Genomic DNA, 12,937 nt, shown 5'->3' on the forward strand with positions numbered 1-12,937 from the left:
TTCCAAAATTACTGGATTCTGCATTAACACAAAAAAGGGTCGATATGTCGTAAGACAAGCAAACTAAACGAAGCAAACAGCCGCAGAACTAATCTTTAAGAATTCATTTTATTTATTTATTTATTTTTTTGCCGATAACTCATCCTACTACCTGTACATGCCAAATATTAGATCGTGTCACCACCACCATTCTCCATGCCTCGCCAGAACATTTATGTGTCTGCAGTCAACCAATCTTGTTCAAAGACAAAAAAAAAAAAAAAACACACACAAAAAAAAAACACAAAAAAAAAAAAAAAAGCAAAGAAATAAGACGAGTAATCAAAAGAAATAGTTTCATAAAATGTGTCGTCCATGTGCAATTCACTACCTAGTTGATTCGCAGAGTTTCTTTTTTTTTTTTTTTTTTTTTTTTTTTTTTTTTTTTTTTTTTTTACACGAACGAAAGCATTTCACAACAATCGTTCTATTATTTATCTGGTTGGGATGGCATAGAGTTATATATCAAGAAGGAAGCAGTAGGGAGACACGCGGCAGCTTCTTACATTCTTTGTAAAAGATCTGATGTTCTCCTAATTATCGGAACAACTGCGCACAACTAGCATTACAAGACAAAAGTGAAACCGTACTACTTGGATCCCTCACCCTACTGCTCCCATCTTGAGTGTTATTCACACAACGTTTCAGTAAATACGACCTCCGACCTTATTCAGTTGTATCTTGTCGAATTCAGGCATCTTTCTGTAGAACTCTGGAATCTGCACAAAAATTTAAACAGAACCTTTTATTTAATCTACAGGGTGTAGCATGCATTCGTTCTGTCAGCCATGACTGGGTAGAAGCTTTAAGTAATTCGCAATTGTACTGGTGTCGTCTGCACTAAGGATTGAACTCTCAACCTACAAGAGAATGTAACTTAAAAGTGAATTTTACTATTGAAGTACTTTATCCTCTACGCCCGTCGATTAAATAAAGAGTTCTGTTTGAAATTCTTCGCAGATTCTCGAAATTAACAAGATACACCTGTGAAAGATTGTCTATAGTTTTTCTCTGGGAATCAATCCCTATTTTAATCACGTAAATTCGTTTGAGTTGAGAGTGAATGACGTTGAAATCGTGTTTACGTTTTCTTTGCAACTGACAGCAACCTCACGTGCACAAGATAAAAATGTTGCTGTGGTGGAACAAAAAGTCTTTTTATACTGCAGTCTCGAACCACGATAGCACCTAAATTGGCATTTATCTTATTTTTCGTATCGGACGGGTTTCAAGTTCGAACGCTAACATGTCTCAGCAGAGGGCACATGCCAACCGTTAGCGCTTATTGCTGTGGTTCTCCACACTGTGATTACAATCTAAAAAGATTGGCGGTTACATAAACCAAAACGTCGTGTGAATAAACACTTAAGATGAGAATAGTAGTCCGAAAAATCCAAATATGAATTATCAATCTTCATCCAAAATATTCAGAAACCCAAGAAAGAAACCTAAAGTGCAGACCTTCACTGATTGGATGAAGTAATTTTCAAATATTTGATCGAATTTGGGTGCTTGTGTAGATTGACCTTTTAAACAAATGCATTTTAGATGAAAACATTATATACTTGCATATCATGTCAAAATAGTATAAATTACAAAAAAATGATCCAGTAGAAGAGGTGCTGGGGGTACTTTTTTTTTAAACAACAAAAAATTTTTTAAAAAAATCATCCACAATTACATTCTGAGATTCTGTGTTTAAAAATGGCGGATGGCGGACCTTTAATTTAAGTCGAGGGTTGGCTACCTAGTTTGCCATACAGAATTGTCCGCACAACTCTTCCACAATAAAATTCGATAAATTTTATTTTCACTTTTCAATTATTTTTCTACTGGGCCATTTTTTTGTAAGTTTTGGAATTTATACTAATTTCAATATGACACATAAGTATGTAATGATTTCACCAGAAATGCGTTGGTTTAAAACATCAATCTACACAAGCAACCCAGAAAAGAGTGAGCTGGACATTTGAGGCAGGCAGTTGATTTTCCTCAAGAGCTGCCGAAAAGTTGGGACAGTGTGCTTTTTTAAGCAGATAAGAGTCCTTGGGTCTCTTGGCCAAAGAACTGAGATTTTTGGGTTTCGGTCTGGTCAGGCAAAACCTTCAGTCCGCAAGTTTGTCATTCAATCATGAAAGACGGGTACCATTTATAAAAGAGAAATATTTGCTTATCAACTGGACTTGCGGTTTTTGTTTCAGAAGGGGAATTCTTTTGTTACAAAGCGGACTATAACTCTAAAAGAAACTGAAATTTGGGAAATATTAATTGATGTCTAATATCTATTGTGAAAAGTTCAAATATCAAATGGTATCTGAATTGTCATGACAGGCTTCCACACAGTTTTTAAACCCTTGATTAAACTAAATATGCCCCACAATTGGATCCTTTATACCTAGAAGCTGTGTTCCAAAATTGAAAGTGCTAAAACAAAGGTAGTGCAAAACTTTGTGTCCCTGAAATTTTACTCATCCTGGGACAGGTATTCTAGTCTTTTTTATGAAGAGTAATGCTTTATGCTAGATGGTAACTTATTTCCATTATCTCTATCTCTACTAGGAACTATGTGTGTGTGTGTGTGTGTGTGTGTGTGTGTGTGTGTGTGTGTGTGTGTGTGTGCTCTTTCCCTATGGACTCTTAAATGGTAGAGAAGAGTTTTTTGCAATTTCACACAAATGTACTTTATGTATCTGGCAGTGTTTTTAGATAGGTATCGATAATAAAAAAAAAAAAAATCCGATGAAGGGAGGAGCAGAAGATTTTGACTAAAGTTAACACCTTATAGAGCCTAACATCACAAGTGTATTTGAGAAGTTTCACTACCGCGCAAGGAGAAAATTCCGGCATATAAAATCAACACCAGGCTCTTTTATATGACAGGTGCACGTTTGAAATAAATGTTTCTGTTTCGAGTAAAATTTAACCATGATACTTTATTTTTGCAAGCATTTATATATTCAAACACTACTGTGTTTGAATGATATGGTTAAGTGGAAGTTTTAGTCATTTCGAACTGCTTTAAAGCTCCACCGCTTTCAACCAAATTTCAAACAATTATTACAGCTTATAGATCACCTGAGCTATATTCTAAAAAATAATTCAATTTCGTTCAAACAAAACTTATGAATTTATTAGTGTTCAGAATCGTAAAAATTTGTAGGGAGGTGAGTGACGTTTTTTATGACTGTTTTCCATAGCAACCATGTCGCTTCAGCGACTAGTGTTGCTACTAATTCACCGCTCTTGCAAAAAGAGAAGTAACAAGTGAAACAGAGAGAATGAAAGACGAGTGCTGTACATTGTTTTACATATGTCCATGTTATGTTTATGGGGGCAAAAAATAAGACTGAAATTAAACAAAAAACAAGTGAATTTACTGAAAGCCTGGAAAAATAATGGATTACAATAGAAATGTGCGAGCATGAAAAGTAATATGGTTAAGCTTAAACATGGAAAAGAAATGGACAAGATATTCTAGTACAAAAAATATAATTTATAACTTAAAATATTGCAGCATCAAGAATTAAAAAAAAAAAAAAATTTACCATTATATAATCAATTCTCAATGCTGCAATATTTTAAGTTATAAATTTATATTTTTTTTACTAGAATATCTTGTCCATTTCTTTTCCATGTTTAAGATTAACCATATTACTTTTCATACTTGCATTTTTCTATTGTAACAAAATAATTTTATAAAAAATCAATAGTAGGTTCTCTACAGTGCAATGTAGACTACAATGTATTGTAGACTAAGTAACCGCAGGAAGAATTAAAAAATGGGCGACTTTACAGATTTTGATAACAAAATATGAGAGAGTGCAATATTGGTTGATCTTCATTTATTCCCAGGTAACGTCACGTTTCTCAGCTAGTACATATATATACTCATAGTCTCCGTATGTGTGCCTATATGCAAGAACTACATTCACATACTTGCATCTATTTTTTTTTTTTTTTTTTTTTTTTTGACATCCACACGCTTTATTGAAATCCGAGCTGAGGGAACATTGCTCCTGATCCATCAAGTAGCAGATTATTGGGTTTGATTGGAGAGCAAAAAAATCTGATTATTGGCTTACGTTTGCCTTGAAGATGGAAACTTGATCCCCGGAGGAATACAATTTCCAGGGTGTATCGGAGACGATGAAGAAAAATGTATCATAGTTGATGTTGATCTGTGATGAGAATGCAATATGGTTGATCTTGTTCAAAAGTTTCCTCTATCCAAGTTTCTGAATTTTTGAGATGAGGATTTATTATTCGCATTATTTGGACTACTGTTCTCACCTTGAGTGCTAATTTTCTTATCGCTTTGTTTTTTTTCTGGGGATGGGGCATTCTACTGGATGCCAAACATTCTCCCATTAGTTTAGTTACTCCAACCGAGAGATCTTTTTAAGATTCTAACCGTCCCTTTTAGGGCTATGTGTGTGTATAGTAACATTATGTAGTACTAAATATATATATATATATATATATATATATATATTATTTTTAAAATATAATTATCCACTGACGTGTTTCGTCGTCCATGACTCATCAGAGTGCCTGAATCTAGTGAGATTCGGAATCGGCACCTCGTGATAAGAAACCTAAACCTTTACCACGCGGCTAACCTCGCCGGACTACTAAATGTATCACTTTCACGTAGATGTTTTTGTTAGCGATACTTTCTTGAATGAATTCAAGTATTTATACGAAAGTGCATTTTTACCTAAATACTTGTTGAAAATAATTTTCCCATTGACCAATCTGGTACCCCCTTTAACGGGGAGCAGCATATATATTATTTTTATACACAGGGTGACCCCCAAAAAAAACGGACCCCAACTCTAATTAGGCCCCCGTTTCTTAGTGTTTTGTACGAATGAAATGAAACTTTGGTCATAACTAGTTTATTATATTCAAAACATCACATCAAAACACTAGGGTCTTTGGTCTTTTTTCTCCGTTCTACAGCATATGTTCTAGATGGCCTCCATCCCAAATAATTCAGAAACTTATTTTTTATAGACTACTGCTCTGACTGTTAAATGTATTTTTCTGTGTCTGTCTGTATTTGTCTGCCTGTGTGTCTGTCTGTGTGTGTCTGCCTGTGTCTTTGTGGAGTAATATTGTGTAATAATAAATAGTGATGCATAATAAGTAGTAGGATTTCACATTTAGATAACAAAATAGATCTAAAGCTCCTAAAATTTATATTAGAACGATCTGCAATGGACCGTGGCATAGTGGATAAAATACTTGGTAAAATTCAGTTGTAAAATTACACTTTACTGGTTCAATCTTCAGCGCGAACAACACTAAAAAAATGCAATTGCGAATTACTTAGGACTTCTACCCAATCATGACTGATGGAACAAGAGCATGCTACCCCATGGATTAAATAAAAAGGTTCGTTCGAAATTCCGTGCAGATTCCCAGAGTTCAACAAGATACTTGAAGTCGGAGGTTACATTGGCAGAAATAATTGTAAAAAAGACTAAAGTTCTTTATTTCCAACGATAGTGTTTAAACCCCCTTGTTTTATACTTGTGTTCACCGGAGAAAAAAAGAAAAAGAAAAAGAGGAGAAAAGAGAAAAAAAAGAAAAAAGAAAAAAAAGAAAAAAGAAAAAAAAGAAAGAAAAAAAAGAAAAAGAAAAGAAAAAAAGAAAAAAAAGAAAAAAGAAAAAAAGAAAGAAAAGAAAAAAAAAGAAAAAAAAGAAAAAAAAGAAAAAAAAGAAAAAAAAAGAAAAAAAAAGAAAAAAAAGAAAAAAAAAGAAAAAAAAGAAAAAAAAAGAAAAAAAAGAAAAAAAAGAAAAAAAAGAAAAAAAAAAGAAAAAGAAAAAAAAAGAAAAAAAAGAAAAAAAAAGAAAAAAGAAACAAAAGAAAAAAAAAGAAAAAAAGAAACAAAAGAAAAAAAAAGAAAAAAAAGAAAAAAAAAAAAGAAAAAAAAAAGAAAAAAAAAGAAAAAAAAGAAAGAAAAAGAAAAAGAAAAAAAAGAAAAAAGAAATAAAAGAAAAGAAAAAAAAGAAAAAAAGAAAAAAAAGAAAAAAAGAAAAAAAAGAAAAAAAAGAAAAAAAAAAAAAAAAAAAGAAAAAAGAAAAAAAGAAAAAAAAGAAAAAAAAGAAAAAAGAAAAAGAAAAAAAAGAAAAAGAAAAAAAAAGCATATTTACACTTGGACGTAAGTGGCTACAATTTGGGGTCATGTCTACAAAAGACTACGCGAGGCGATAAACAAGATATTAATTCATATTACATTCAACTGCTGCACATTAGTACAGCCATAGCAGCAGGAAACAGGGAAGGAATTCCAAAGTCTCTTCTTAATCTGAGGGAAGAAACTATTAAAGTAGAAGGCTTTCTGACATTTAGTGACTCCAATATTGAGGGGATGAGATTTTGCTGCTTGACAGATTAATCAGGGATATTTAAGTTGAGAGAGCATAAGTGCAAAGAGTGATCAGAGCAGATCACTTTTAAAACAGGCACAAGGATGCAACATTGTGATGATGGGACAGAGGTTGGAGTTTGGCTGATAGTGCAGGACTTATTAGATTGAGGACTCTTTCTGGGACCCTAAGAGGGAGAGTCTAGTGGTAGATGCACCAGTTCAAATATGGCAACGACATTCCATGCAGGGGTGAATGGTTGCTTTGTAGGGATACAAGATACTTTCATACAGGACTAATTTTCTAGCAGGATAGAGAGAACCCACTTTCTTGGCACTGCCTTCAATTGTCATGATATACCACTTACCAAATATAATACTGTCTTTTTTTGTAAATTCTTATCAATGCATGTAATCGAAGAAGGAAGCATGTTTTTTCTTTTTTACATGGTAGTCACTACTTATCAAGGTCCAGAAGCCACTCGGGGATAAGGGTTATTGCATATACAGTAATCAATAGGATAATATTGTAGTAATCGTTAGTAATGGAGATTTGATAAAGTATCTTACTTAAAGGGGCAGTTTATCAGGAATTTGTTTATGTTGGACTTGAAGACATCCAAGTTGTAGTCAGGTGATTTTGCTAGTTTTAATAACTGCTGGAATTAAAAATAGGAAAGACCGAAGTCCACTAGTAGCAGTTGTACGGGGGGGGGGGCTATTTTGTTTATATCAGTGGTGTCCTGAAAAATGGTTTGTCGGAATAATGGAATATTCGAGTAATAAGTAGACACACTCATTGTAAGTTAAACAAAATTTAAAAACATTAATTATTTACAGAACAATATGCATGTATTAGCGCAGCCGCCATATTCTTTACCTTTACCTTTTCTTTGGAACCCTCCAGTCTTTCTTTAGAATCTATAAAAGGGTGATAACTGATTTTCTTTATTAGAGTTATTTCCCCTTTTGATCGTTATAACAATATGTGCATGCAGTATCTTGCATTACATTAAGCTGTGGTTTAGTTTCACTCACACCTAGACTTATTAACGACGAGGAAATCAATACGCACCAATGAAGATTGTCATCAAAAATATGATTGTAAACCTGTACCAGAACTGACCACTTCACGATAGAATCTGTTATTCTGTTCTCGTCGTTTTGTCGCAAGTGGCTTGCTAGAACGGAACTCCAGGATACAAAAGCCAGCCTCCCACACAATTCTTACTGTGTTCTCGTGTTCCTTTGAATAAAAAGTATTTATTGCAGAACTATTTAGGAGTGAAGACATTGGTGTTGCTGATGGGAAATGATAACCATTTTCTCATTCGATATCAGTCGGTTGCGGTCAGATACGCCTAACTCTTACTATCATCTTGACTTTTTTCCTGACCAATCAAAATAATACAGCATAATCACACGGACACAAGTTATCTTTAGGTTACAATCAAATTAGTTAAGCAACATGGAGACTGGCCAATATCAGATGGGTGATAATTTGGAAATATCAGGTGTTATATGTGAAAGGATGATGAACTATTGGTCATTAGTGACTGCCATAAGTTCACGGCATAATCACGTTGACACACCGGTTCCCATCAGATCACCGAAGTTAAGCAATGTTGAGCCTGGTCATTACTAAAATGGGTGACCAATTTGGGAAGTCCAAGTGCTGTATGTAGGAGGACGTCGACACCTCCCTGCAAAAAATTGCAAAAACCTAACGTCGTCATCTCTCCCAACGGGGATATACATGCGAATGGGGACTACTTGTGAATTTCATACTCCCATGAAACTTCCTCCTTCAGAGGAAGCCGGTTAAACTCTGAATAGGGTTGGTGCTGACTGCACACACACACACACACACACACACACAAGGAAGGAGTATTTTTTATTATCTATTCAATTCATATAATATCTATACTCCTATAAATTTGTTTGTTTTTTGTGTACCGATATTCATAATAAAAACCCCTTTTTTCTATTTATTTAAAAAGAAAATACAACTTTGTTATATATGGTTCGTGGAATTGCATCATATGCAAAAGATTTAACTAATTTGCATATTCTTTTAAACATTCATTTTAATTAATTCCCTGCTAGATTTTTTTCGGTTTTGCTTTGAGATGATCATCTTTAATTTACTATTACATGCAAATATTCTGCATAATTTAACCTTGCATAAAAAGTATATAGTACACAAAAACCTCTTATATATATATATATATATATATATATATAAGAGCAAATAGTTAATAAAACATGTTAAAAAAAAACACCTTGAAAAAGAGTTAAAAACATTTAATCTGAAAAGGAAACACTTAATAATTGGATAGTCCTTAATCCACGGAGTTTCGAAGAAATACTTTCCTTCTCATCAGAGGATAAGAATTAGCAAAATTGCGGGATCGGATTTTGCATTCAAAAGTATTTGATAAAACTGCAAGTAAATCAAAGATCTTACTTGATAACAAAAAGTGAAGCAGAGGCTATATGGTGAAGAAAAAGGTGATCACACGTGAATGGATATTATTTTATATATATATATATATATATATATATATATATATATATATATATTCTTTTCCTCCTTCGCGGTACGGGTTCAAGCTTGCCTTCCTACTACCGCTCTTTTTTTTTTTTTTTTTTTTTTTTTTTTGCTCAACACACACCTCCAAACACCCGGGCAATGCTGGGCTGAAATGCTAGTGTGTGTGTATATATATATATATATATATATATATATATATATATATATATATATTAAAAAATTTTGCCTATCAAACTCCTTTGTCAGTTTTTGGTCTACAGACATGAAATTTAATATATAGGGTATCTAAACCTATGCAAAACTTTATATTTTGGTTTTAGCCAGGAAAAATCGGTGTAAAAGTGGGAAAATTTGAAAATTGAAAAAAAAAAATGCAATTTGCCAGGTGAAGGTTGAACGAGCATTATGAATATGCATGCATAACATAATAGCTATTGGTCCAGGTTTTAATTTTTAGTCTTGCAGCAAAAATGTCTTCATAGCTCAGGCATTAACGTCAAAGGAAAAAGTGAATCATAAGCTAAACGTTTTGGTTTTGATTCCCTGTGGTGGCATACAAGTTATTTTATTTTATTTTTTTTTATTTTTTAAATCATTACTATATATTGGGTCCAATATAAATAAATACGAAATCTGCATTAATCAAAATATCATATTTAAGCGTATTTTACAACTGGGCATTGCCGGGCGGCCTGCTAGTATATATATGTATAGATTATATGTTATAATAAATATTTTCATTACTAATGATTACTATATTGTCCAATGTCTACTGTATACTCTTTAACCCTTATCCTTGAGTGGCCTCTTGGCCTTGATAAGTGGTGATGCCCATGTAAAAAAAAAAAAAAAAAAAAAACCTAATGGATGAGGGTTTTGGGTTTTACCGCCATCAAACTTGTTGCCTCATGTGATATAAACAAACTGACCCATGATCATCCAGTTTTGGTAATGAAGATGCTGTGAGTGTCTTGGACTCTCCGGTGGGCAACACCAGTTATGTCTCCTATCTGCTCTCTTTGCAATCCGATCCAAGATGTTGATACCAGCCATGTTGCAAGCAGTTAAGTCCTTGGTCTTCCATGCATCGTCACGCATGAGGCATTTATGCTATCAAGTTGATGCAGAAGCTGACACATCACATGGCCAAACCATCCACATAAGGCAGAAATCAGAGGCCCACAGTATTAATGCTGGAGTCTCTCAGGGGTCCATCCTGGGCCCAACTCTTCCTGATCTACATCAATGATCTCCCAAAACAGATACTTAAATCATTCGGTGACATCTATGCTGATGACACGACCATCTATGGCAACACATCAAAGACCGTAAATGACAAAGTTCTCTCTAATTCTCTCTCCTCTGATCTTGAGTGTGTGGTACAATGGGGGAAGAGATGGCTGGTCACTTTTAATGCATCCAAAACCAAGCTTCTATCATTACATCATCAACGCTCTGATCCCCATCTGGCATCAATTGTAATGGATGGCTCTCGTCTTGGGGAGGCTCCATGTTTTGACAAGCTTCTGGGTTTGACCGTTACTCCTGATCTGAAATGGAACATGTACATCAAATGTGTTTCCAGGGACGCTTGGAAAATGGTGGGATCCTTCTACCGCTCCAGAAGATATCTCACTACTAATGCAATTCTCTATCTGTATAAAAGCCAAGTACGTCCAAGGATGGAGTACTGCTGCCACATCTGGGCAGGAGCTGCTAAAAACAGCCTATCCTGCCTTGACAGAGTACAAAATAGACTTTGTGGTTTAGTGGGGGGTGCCCTTTTCTCTTCCCTGCAATCTCTCTCCCACAGAAGAGATGTTGCGATCCTATCTTTGTTTTATCATTATTTCCATGGCAGGTGCTCATCTGATCTCCAATCCCTCGTCCCCCCCCCTCGCCAATCTTTCACGAGAAACACCTGTCTGGCTGAAACTATTGTTAATAATTTTCCCCACTCTTTATCTGTGCCTAAATCCAAACGTAGATGCCATGAGCAAAGCTTCTTTCTTAGAACTGCCCGCCAGTGAAACTCTCTGCCGCTTGCCTGTTTCTCACCTGACTACAACTTGGAAGTCCAACATAAACTCCTGACAAACCGCCCCCTTAAGTAAGACACTCTATCAAAACCCCCAATACCAATGATTACTACAATACTATCTCATTGATTACTGTACACACAATAACCCTTATCCCTGAGTGGCCTTCGGGCCTTGATAAGTGGTGACCCCCATGTTAAAAAAAAAGAAAGAAAAGAAAAAAAAGGCATCCAAAATCCAATACCAAACTTCTGATAGAAGTAATTCTGACGTTTCTGAATTTTTGAGATGAGGATTGGTTATTCGTACTATTTCAATTCATCAGACTACTGTTCTCATCTTGAGTGTCATTTTCACAATATTTCATTCAATGTAACCTGACCTTCTTCAGGTGTATTTTGTCGGGAATGTTTCCGTCAAACTCGGAAATTTGGACGGAATTTCGAGCGGAACCCTTTATTTTTCACGGGGGTAGCACGCTCTTGTTCCGTCAGCCATGATTGGAGAAATGTCCTAAGTAATTCGCAATTGTATTTTTCGGTCGCCCACACTGAGGATTGAACCTTCAACTTTCAGGGGAATATTACTTTTTACAATTGATTTTTCCAAGTACTCTAACCACTGCGCCATGGGTAGAGCACAACTGAATGGATTCTTTCCTTTAGTTTGCTGCCACACAGTCACCTAATCATGGCATAGTCATTACACTGAAGCCATTGCAAATTAGAAGCATATAGGGCACTGCCATGCAGGACGGCAGAAATAGCACAGGCCGAGAAAAAAAAAATACTGCTTAGAGTTCTTAAAGAAATGTGCTTAGATGTAAGGAACAGCAGCAGTTTCGTGAACCTTCCCAAAGCTCTAAATTAAAGTATAAATCGATCACTGTATAAATATTTTCCAATCATACATAACAGACCTCCGTGAATGTAAAAGAAAAGAAAATACTGAAACGGTGTTACTATCTTCTAAATTTTATATTTCTGGCAAAGGTCAAAAGGTCATATTTCCGAAATCTTTTTAATCTAAACATCAGTCGTTTTTTTTTTTTTTCTCTCATGAAGATCTATAGGTGTATCATATTCGAAAAACTAAAAACCTGTGTTTATCATGATCTGAAACTTTACTTTTAATTTAATTTTATTTTTTTTAACTCCGTAGTAATTATCACTTCCTACACTGATGATTGCATATGCATGAACCACTAATGACTGTAGGTATAAAAATAGTTAATATTTATTTAAAAAAATATATATATTATAAAGCCTTTTTAAAAAATTAAATTCGAGCCCTCTTTGGAGGTTTGAGAAAAAGTGGTTAACTGAATGAATGGGATATCTGACTTCCTGCTGTAGAATACTTTCTGACCGTTTACTGTGAACGCCTACTGATATCATATTTATAAGAACTTAATTCCTTTCGATTCTTATGGCCTGGAGGAAAAATACTAGACTTTGAAGCTAAGGGTGGCTTTGTGACTGGGTTCAAATCGCCCGACCAGCAGTAATTATCACTTCCAACACTGATGATTGCATACGCATGAAACACTAGTGTCTTTTAATAAAATGATTAATATTTGAATATATTGTATCAATCAAAGGAAAGTAAGTATGGACAAATGGGAGTTACGTCCTTTCTTTTAAGAAGGTGGCCATTTGAACTAATTCTGACTTGGACAAAGTATTTTCTGAAAGAAGTTAGATCGAATTATATTTCATAAATAACCTGTCGCAACGATTCACAAGAAAAACTAATGAACTGGAATTAAATATTGATTTTGTAGCAAAGAAACTATCGATGACAAAGAAAGTATAAAGAAACCAACTTTATTTTATATATTAGATGAGAGAGAGAAGATAGGTGAAAAAGAAAGAGACAGTAAGGGTTGAAAGAATAAAAACGATAGACGTAAATAAACAGAAAAGGAAAGG

The 12,937-nt window shown here is 34.4% G+C and overlaps 1 protein-coding gene and 1 pseudogene across 1 annotated transcript in view; one reads left to right on the forward strand and one right to left on the reverse strand.

Moving 5' to 3' along the window:
- Positions 1 to 12,937, reverse strand: part of LOC145249559 (membrane-bound acylglycerophosphatidylinositol O-acyltransferase mboat7-like) — a 129,695-nt gene that overhangs the window by 60,183 nt on the left and 56,575 nt on the right. The gene's annotated exons all lie outside the window — the stretch shown is intronic.
- LOC145249792 (5S ribosomal RNA) lies at positions 7,979 to 8,097 on the forward strand (annotated as a pseudogene).

The sequence above is a fragment of the Euprymna scolopes genome, chromosome 28 (genome assembly GCF_053919585.1).
Source record: "Euprymna scolopes isolate OS-2025 chromosome 28, ASM5391958v1, whole genome shotgun sequence".
NCBI lineage: Eukaryota > Metazoa > Mollusca > Cephalopoda > Sepiida > Sepiolidae > Euprymna > Euprymna scolopes.